This window comes from Pleurodeles waltl, chromosome 2_2 (genome assembly GCF_031143425.1).
Source record: "Pleurodeles waltl isolate 20211129_DDA chromosome 2_2, aPleWal1.hap1.20221129, whole genome shotgun sequence".
Taxonomy (NCBI): domain Eukaryota; kingdom Metazoa; phylum Chordata; class Amphibia; order Caudata; family Salamandridae; genus Pleurodeles; species Pleurodeles waltl.
In genome coordinates, this window is record NC_090439.1 from 111931850 (window position 1) to 111941501 (window position 9652).

Genomic DNA, 9652 nt, shown 5'->3' on the forward strand with positions numbered 1-9652 from the left:
TATATATAAATATATTATATATATACATCTATTGCACCCTCAAAGATCAAGAGGAGCGCACTCAAGGATTACTTGGCAAGACCATAAAGGCAACGGGGAGGCGGGTGGGACCGTGAGGAATCCACAGGTAGCTAATGTATCCACCAGAAAAGTCGTTACCGAAGGTAAGTAACTCGTTCTTCTGATGGATACAACTACCTGTGGATTCCTCACCTCATGAATAGAGTCCCAAAGCAGTACCACGCCCGGCGGTGGGTGCCTAAATGGTCAAACCAAGAAATCCTGCAGCACTGACCGTGCAAAATGGCCGTCCCTTCTAACCTCAGAATCTAAACAGTAATGTTTTGCAAAAGTGTGAAGGGACGACCAAGTTGCGGCCTTGCAGATGTCGACCACAGGAACACCTCTGGCTAAGGCCGAAGTGGCCGACTTAGCTCTGGTGGAATGAGCTCTAATGCCCTCAGGAGGATCCTTCTTTGCCAAAGAGTAACATATTTTAATGCAAAGAACAACCCACCTGGATAGTGTTCTCTTGTGGACTGCCTTTCCTCTCCTCTTGCCCACGTATCCAATAAACAGCTGATCCTCCAGCCTGAAATCCTTTGTTCTATTGATAAAGAAGCTCAACGCTCTCTTTGGATCCAGACGGTGCAGTCTTTCTTCCTCTTTGGAAGGATGAGGCGGAGGATAGAACGTGGACAAAGTAATTGCCTGAGCCAAATGGAAGGGTGAAACAACCTTCGGGAGGAAAGCAGCCTTGGTCCTCAACACCACCTTATCCCCATAAAAAGTTGTATAAGGGGGTTTTACTGATAAGGCCTGCAACTCACTCACTCTCCTTGCTGATGTTATAGCTATCAGGAAGACTGTTTTTAAAAACAAATACCTTAAGGGGCAAGAATGCATAGGTTCAAAAGGGGACCCCATAAGGAAAGTCAGGACTAAGGACAAATCCCATTGCGGCATAACGAATGGCTTTGGAGGATATTGATTTAGAAGACCTTTCAAGAATCTGATAACAATAGGGGATTTAAATAAAGATGGTTGGTCTGGAAGACATATGAAGGCTGACAAGGCCGATAAATAACCTTTAATGGTAGCCACTGCACAACCTTTCTGCGCCAGAGATAGAGCAAAAGACAAAACGTCCGATAGATGAGCTTGTAAAGGATCAATCTGCCTCTCTCCACACCACGCAACAAATTTAGACCACCTATTAGCGTAGATAGATTTAGTGGAGTGTCGCCTGGCCGCTAATATAACATCCACTACCTCAGGCGGGAGAGAGAAGGAACTCAGGTTGCCCCGTTCAATCTCCAGGCATGTAGGTGCAGACTCTGGAGGTTGGGGTGTAGAACCTGCCCCTGCGACTGCGAGAGGAGGTCTGCCCTGAAAGGGAGACGGAGCGGCGGGCACGTTGAGAGTTGGAGAAGGTCGGAGTACCACACCCTCCTTGGCCAATCCGGAGCTATTACGATTACTAGAGCCCGGTCTTGGCGAATCTTCCTCAATACTCGAGGAATCAAGGGTATGGGAGGAAACGCGTAAAGCAACTGGCCGCACCAGGTCATTTGAAACGCGTCCCCCAATGCTTCCTGCATCGGATACTGAAGGCTGCAGAACAACGGACAATGCGCGTTCTCTCGAGTGGCGAACAGATCTACCCGAGGAAACCCCCACTTCTGGAAGATTAAACGGACTTGATCTGGATGGAGACGCCACTCGTGGTCTGCCGAGAAGTGGCGACTGAGACTGTCCGCACGCACGTTCAAGACTCCGGCCAGATGGTTTGCTATCAAGCAAATCCGATAGTCCTTTGCCCAGGACCATAGTCGAAGTGCTTCTCTGCAGAGAAGGTACGACCCCACTCCTCCCTGCTTGTTTATGTACCACATCGTGGTAGTATTGTCCGTTAGGACCTGTACCGACTGACCACGAAGGGAAGGGAGGAAGGCCTTGAGAGCCAGACGTACAGCCCGTAACTCTAACAGATTGATGTGAAAAATCTGTTCCTCTGGAGACCAAAGACCTTTGATCTCCAGATCCCCCAGATGAGCTCCCCACCCTAGAGTGGAAGCATCCGTTATGACTGTGGCCACTGGTGGCGACTGCTGGAACGGTTTTCCTTGTGAAAGATTGTTGCTTGCAATCCACCACTTCAAATCCACAGCAGCATCTCTGGAGATCTTGACAGTACCCTCTAGATCCCCTCTGTGTTGAGACCACTGACTTCGGAGGCACCACTGAAGAGCCCTCATGTGCCAGCGAGCATGCGTGACCAACAGAATGCAGGAGGCAAAAAGACCGAGCAGACGAAGGACCTTGAGGACTGGAACTACCGCTCCGTTTCGAAACATTGGAACCAAATCCTGAATATCTTGAATCCGCTGAGGCGGAGGAAAGGCCCGACCCAATGTCGTATCCAGTACTGCCCCTATGAACAGGAGGCGCTGAGAGGGCTCCAGGTGAGATTTGGGCTCGTTCACCGAAAAGCCCAGGTCGAACAACAACTGGGTTGTTGACTGCAGATGACGCAACACAAGCTCCGGGGACTTGGCTTTGATCAACCAATCGTCCAAGTAAGGGAATACTGCTATCCCCTTCCTTCTGAGCTCTGCCGCAACCACCGACATCACCTTCGTGAAGACTCGAGGTGCTGAAGTAAGACCAAACGGAAGGACCGCAAACTGGTAGTGTTGCGATCCCACCACAAACCGGAGATACTTCCTGTGTGACTTGAGTATCGGGATATGAAAGTAAGCATCCTGCAAGTCGACAGACACCATCCAGTCTTCCATGTTCAACGCCAAAAGCACCTGTGCTAGGGTCAGCATCTTGAACTTTTCCTGCTTGAGGAACCAATTCAAGATCCTCAGGTCCAGAATTGGTCTCAAACGACCATCCTTCTTGGGAATCAGGAAATACCTTGAGTAAACTCCTTGACCCCTTTCCTGCTCCGGGACCAACTCCACCGCGCCCTTTAAAAGGAGGACTTCCACCTCCTGTTCTAGCAACAGGAGGTGTTCTTGTGAACAATACGAAGGGCGGGGCGGGATGAGGGGCGGAAACTCCCGAAAGGGAAGGGTGTAGCCTTTTCCCACAACACTGAGAACCCAAGTGTCCGACGTAACAGTCTCCCATTTGGTGAGAAAATGCTGTAATCTTCCCCCTACAGGAGAGGAGTGAGTGGGAAATGGTGGAAGCCTAAGGCTGCTTCCCCTGCTGCACCCCGCCAGAGGATGAGGAAGAGGCAGAGTGCTGCTGAGAGGCTCCCCTGGTGCGGACCCTACCCCTCCCCCTAAAAGATCTATAGGGGTGGGAAGAGGCAGGTTGCTGATATCTTCCCCGAAAGGAAGAGGAGGAAGAGCCACGCCCAAATCCACGAAACCTCCTGAAGAATCTGGAAGAGGCCGTGGAAGAAGGAGCTTGGAGTCCCAACGACTTAGCCGTGGCCCTGCTCTCCTTAAAACGTTCCAAGGCCGAATCAGCCTTAGCCCCAAACAGTTTGTCCCCATCAAACGGGAGATCCAACAATGTGGACTGTACATCTGCCGAAAAGCCCGAGTTACGTAGCCAGGCCTGTCTCCTTTCCACCACAGTTGTGCCCATTGCTCTGGCTACCGAGTCGGTGGTATCCAGTCCCGTCTGGATAATTTGGGTCGCAGCAGCCTGGGCATCAGAGACAAGATCCAAAAGACCCTGGGGAAGCTCTGTAAACGAAGAGGAGATGTCATCCATCAGAGCATGAATATACCTCCCCAGGATACAGGTCGCATTAGTGGCTTTTAACGCCAGACTGCAGGACGAAAAAATCTTCTTCGACTGCGCCTCTAGCTTTTTTGAGTCTCTGTCCCCAGGCACCGTCGGGAAAGAACCAGGCGCTGATTTGGATGAACAGGAGGCCTGCACAACCAAGCTCTCCGGCGTAGGGTGCCTAGATAGGAAACCAGGATCAGTTGGAGCCGTCCGATACCTCCTGGCCACGGCTCTGTGAACTGCTGGGGAAGATGCCGGCTTCTTCCACACCTCTAAAACCGGATCCAGCAGAGCGTCATTAAAAGGTAATAGAGGCTCCGCCGCGGCTGAGGCCGGATGCAACACCTCTGTCAAAAGGTTTTGTTTCGCCTCCACCACCGGCAAAGGCAGGTCCAAAAAACTAGCTGCCTTCCGTACCACTGTATGAAAGGAAGCAGCTTCCTCGGTATATTCCCCCGGGGACGAAAGGTCCCACTCAGGGGAAGTGTCCAGCCCACTGGCCGACTCCAGTCCACGCAGCCCATCACCCGAGTCCTCTAGCTCTCCTTCCTCTAGGGCTCGTTGGTACTCCTGCTCCTCTAGTACCCGGAGAGCACGCCTCCTTGAATGCAGTCGTTGCTCAATCCGCGGAGTCGACAACACCTCCGCCGAAGTCGGAGATCGGCGCCGATCTTCCGAAGCCACCGACGCCGCATCCGGCGCCACAGGTAACTTCGGCGCCGACTGAAGAGCAGATGAAACGGATGGACCCACCGGAGTCACAGGCCGAAATCTCGACGTCGACGGGATGGAAATCCCTGGGGCCAATCCCTCCGAAGTCATCGGAGCGGCCACCGGCGCCGACACTGGCGCCGAGCCCACGTTCCCAAACGGGAGAAAGGGCATAAAGGGTGCCGGCCGAAGAGGCGCAGGATCACCCAAAGAAAAGGCCAAAGGCCCAGCCGGAGCACCCCCTGGAGCCATCTGTTGGAAGATGGCATACATCGCATTCAAGAATGCGGAACTATCGGCTCCAGGGGTGGGAAAAGCCGGATACTGGGGTGCCTGACTCGGAGGCGACCCCGACGCCGGCCTCGGCGTCTGCGCCGGAGAAAACACCTGAGGCTCCAATACCTCAATCACCGACGCCTGTCCAGGCGAAGTTGGAGACGTCGGAGAGAGCAACGGCGTCGAAGGGTGCGGCGTCACCGTGGGGCTGACCTCCCATGTCCTCCGGCGCCGATCCGGAGACCTGGAACGAGCCTCCCTTGAATGACGCCGAGATTCTCTACGGCGCCGGGAGTCTCGATGACGCCGATGTCTTGGAGAAGACTTTTTCTTGTGATGCTTCTCCTTTGACTTGGCCATAAACAGCTTCGCCTCGCGTTCTTTAATGGCCTTCGGATTCATGTGCTGACACGAATCACAAGTCGAGACGTCGTGGTCGGAGCTCAAACACCAAAGGCAATCGGAATGAGGATCCGTCACCGACATCTTGCCTCCACACTCACGACAAGGCTTAAATCCAGACTTTCTCTGCGACATTATTTCCACAGAGAAAGAGTACGCAGCAAGATATACACTGTAACCGCAAGAGTAACAGTTGCTCCCTCGAAGATAACCGTTTCGAATGCACGGAAAAAAGGGAACTGACGTCCGCACGTCGTCGAGGACCTCTTATTGCCTGTATGACGTCAGACGGCGTCGCGTGCGAGACAGTGACGTCCTCGTCGACGTGCAGAGACTAGTAAGAAGATTTCCGTAGAATGCTGGCGCCATGGGAGTATTCATGAGGTGAGGAATCCACAGGTAGTTGTACCCATCAGAAACAAACAGTACGTAAAAATCTGTATTTTATCGAGTCATATTTGCTGTGCTTCAAAGACAGAAGTCAGGTGTCCGGCTCCTCTTCTGACAAGTCGCCGCTTAAGATACCGTAGTAAATACGTAGAAAAAGAAACCACTCGCACCAGCATGTAGAGGCAATAAAAACGCAGTAGTCATAAAATCCGCTTTATCGTTTGCATGTTCAATGAGCCTGCAAACCGTGCAACTGTAGTCTTCTAGAGAAAGCATCAACTGTCTTAACCGAAGACGGCCGTAGGCATTGCACATAAGAATGTTACTCAAAGATAAACAACACACGAGACATTTTTAAAAAACAGTAAGAACCGACTGCACTAGAATGCAGTCTCAAGCACATACAAGCGCGAGAGCTCTTGAGCACATACAAACATGAGAGCACTGTAACAAACATTACAACGAAAGCAACCAACAACACCTTCCCCCTTTAAAAATAAAATAAAAGTGCATACCAAAAAAAAATGAAAACAAACTTAAGAAACATAATAATCTTTGAACTTGATAGGCATGCCCACAATGCGTTTCTCATTAATAGAGGTGGGCAGCTCATTACGGATGTAGTTTGAAGTTGTGCCTGAAAACCATTTGCACATGGTGAAGATATCGCTTCTCTTCCAGAAAAACCTTCTAGGTCAGACACCAGAGCCATATCATGGTGACAGACCCTGCCAGTTTGTTGGTCGTCCAAAAACTCAAAACTAGACAACAAATCAGTGTATTTGGCTGCTATCATTTTACCTGCTTGAGTAGGTGTTACTTTGATAAGGTCTCTTTTGCTCCTCCACCCTTTGTTTTTCAACAGAACTGAACCCTTTGAAACCTTTTCAACTTAAACAGGTGACATGAATTTAGACTGCCTTTTCTTAACTCTGGTAAGAACTTTCACCAGTACCCAATCTCCAGTCATGAAGTAAACAACCTTAATTCTGTGTTTCCTATTGAACAGTTCTTGTGATCAGCTCTGTTTGCATCGGACTGTAGCTTCAAGTTTAGAAATATCTTCTACTCTCTTCTTGTTAAACTTCCTCATCCAATCTGGACAAATGGCACACCTGGGAAACGTTTCCGTAAAAATACAAAAGGGCAAACGTCTGTGGTACAATGTTGAGTGATTAAATATGACCACATTTTCTGCTGGCAATTTTTTTGACATCAACACCAGTTGCTAATGCTGTGTGTACTCCTTCTCTAAGAAACACGTTTCAAACGCTCTACCAAACCATTCACGGAAGGGGAATTTAACGCCACTCTAATATGTTTACCTGGTGTTTCTCAATAAATTCCTTCATTTTATGTGAAACTAAATATGTGCCATTGTCAGTAACCATTTTCTTAGGTGCTTCTTCAATGGAGAAAATATTAGTTAACATTTTTAAAATGGAATCAGTGTTAGCAATGGATGGAAAAACCCACATACAGCCATTTCGAAAAATAATCAACCAAAACCATCATGTATCTTTGTGACTCAGGAACTTGTTCAGAAGGTCCAGCAAAATCTAAAGCTACTTTATGCCATGCTTCCTGTGGTAACTGAGCATTGTTAAATGGAGTATTGACAGGCTTCCAATGTGTATCAGAGAGTAAGCATGTGGTGCATTCATTGACACATGTAGCTACTTGATGCTCCAAGCCAGGCCACCAATAAAATTGCTTGAGAGCTGTGCAGGTGCTGCTAACTCCTAAATGCCCTTTAAGTGCCTCTTTAATGAGAGAGTCTGTTAGAGAAACTGGAGGAATGCAGCGATCACCACGCACTAACACACCATAAACCAAAGCTATTTCATCAGAGACTTGCACATATGGGCGCAAAGATGCATTAGCATTCCTTTCCTCTGGCCATCCTTTTTATAAAAATGATTTAACCTCTACCAATGTTTGATCCTGCTGCATAGCTGTACTCCATTCAGTATGTGACAGCGAAACAGAACTTTGTACAATGCTCTGCACTAGCTCAATAACACAATCACCTACATCTGAATCCTCTGTATCTGCATCATAAGGAACTGGAAACCTGGAAAGACAGTCAGCATGAACGTTCTTACCACCAGGAATGTACTTGAGCACAAAATCATACTCTTGCAACTTTGGAAGTAACCTTACCAACCAAGAAGACGCTCTACCAGAACTGTTACCATTCATGAAATAAAGTAAGGGCTTGTGATCAAGAAACATATCGAATCTTAAACCCCAAATAAAATGTTGAAATCTTTTTACTGCCCACAAACCCGCCAATGCTTCACGTTCTATGGTGCTATAATGTGATTCAGCACTAGTCAGGGAACCTGAAGCAAAAGCAACAGTGGTCTCCACACCCTGCTTAGTCTGAGGCAGAACTGCTCCTAAACCTATCTGACTCGCATCCACCATGATCACACAATTATTTTCAGCCACAAAAGGTAACAGCCCTGGAGCAGATACAATCATATTCTTCAGCGTTGTAGACACCTCATGCATCTCTTTAGTTGAAATGTACTTTGTACCTTTTTTGAGGAAGATAGTTAGGGGCTGAGCAATGTAAGCATAACCTTTTACAAGCCAGTAATTTTCACTTAAACCTAAAAGTGATCTAAGAGCGTCCTTCTCTCTAAGAGACTGTGCCTTCTAAATAGCATTGATCATAGAAAACTTCAGAGAAATGCCTTCAGGACTAATGCTATGTCAGAAGTAATCAAAATTCTGTACGTTAATTTTACATTTATCAAAACGAAGCGTAATACCAAAGTCCCTAAACCTGTCGAAAACTTGAGCTAGAATTTTATTGTGTTCAGACCAATTATTGGCAAACACAAGAATGTCATTCTGAAAAGCCTCTGCACCGAATATGCCATCCAACACTGTGTCCATCTGTTTTGCTTTACTTTTGACTAAGCCAGAATATACACACTGAAAGGGGTCGGAAAGATTCTCTGGAATGCACTTCATAATCTGAAGAAGACATTTATTATAGCTTTTTGCAAGGTTCATGAAGGAAGTTTTGAATAGTAAAAACTGTACTTTCAGAATGTGTAACAATGAAGTAAGACCATGTAGAAAGAATCTTCGATCTATAAACAGCAAATATATACATGCAAGGATACACACACTTATATTGATATATATGGATACATATTCATACACAATGCAAAGCAAATAATTCATAAAAATGCATCTCCGTAGGGCCTGCCAGATGCTTCATCTTTCTCATGCCAGCAAGAGGATGACCCCGTTTGACTGTGGGAAAGAGATCTCCACCCTCACAGGAAAGGTGTCAGGCATTAGACTTCTAAAATCCTGACTGAGGTCTCGGAATCTACGACACCGACCAGGGTCAACTTTTATATCTTAAAGAACCGGAGAAGGGGCTTTCTGGAAAAACCCCTCCCATCAAGAAGAAATATTAATAAATGCTGGCTAGTTTAGGTAAGCTTTGAAAGAAACACGTTGGGAATTGGCCAAAATCCTAAGGCGTCCCTCCCAAAGTCAAACCGTTCCCTGCTGTACAATAAACATCAGTCTGGTATATCCTTATCATGCTGACTGACTAACTCCTCCATATTATGTACTAGCTCTTCGGTGGTAATGTGTCCCAGCTCTTCGGTGAGAAAGAGAACACTCAGAAATAGAAAACACGTTGCATAACATATTTGTACAGAAAACTACTCGCACCTCTAACGTGGCAGTGAGGCTAAGCTGAACACAAAATGGAGTCTTTAACTAGTGACCACTAAAGTGACAGTGGGCAGCTAAGCTAAGTGCAAAGTGATGCGACACGAACAGTGATCAACACACAAATGTCACTACATTCCACCCATTGACCAGTGAGTTTTGTAGCTTATAGGTTTAAAATCAACTTTTGTTCGGTCTAAACATTGCAAGCAAATTAGGAATAAATTGTACGCAGCAACATAGTGATATAATAAGAACTAATGCTACAAAAATTCCACCAAAAACTTTGCGTAATTGTCCAAAATCAGGTAACCATTGAAATAGCCAGTCCCACCATCCCTGATCTATATCCTGCTTTGCCCCTTTCACTAATGTATGTAGGATATCAATGTGGGCCTGAATAGATTTA

At 47.2% G+C, this 9652-nt stretch overlaps 1 protein-coding gene across 1 annotated transcript in view; it reads right to left on the minus strand.

Annotated features, from left to right (window-relative positions):
* Nucleotides 1–6375, minus strand: part of PHLPP1 (PH domain and leucine rich repeat protein phosphatase 1) — a 604801-nt gene extending 598426 nt beyond the window's left edge. The window contains exon 1 of the mRNA XM_069219488.1: nucleotides 6337–6375. The gene's annotated coding sequence lies outside the window, so the exon portion shown is untranslated. The remainder of the gene's footprint in view (nucleotides 1–6336) is intronic.
* Between the last annotated feature and the right edge of the window lie 3277 nt (nucleotides 6376–9652).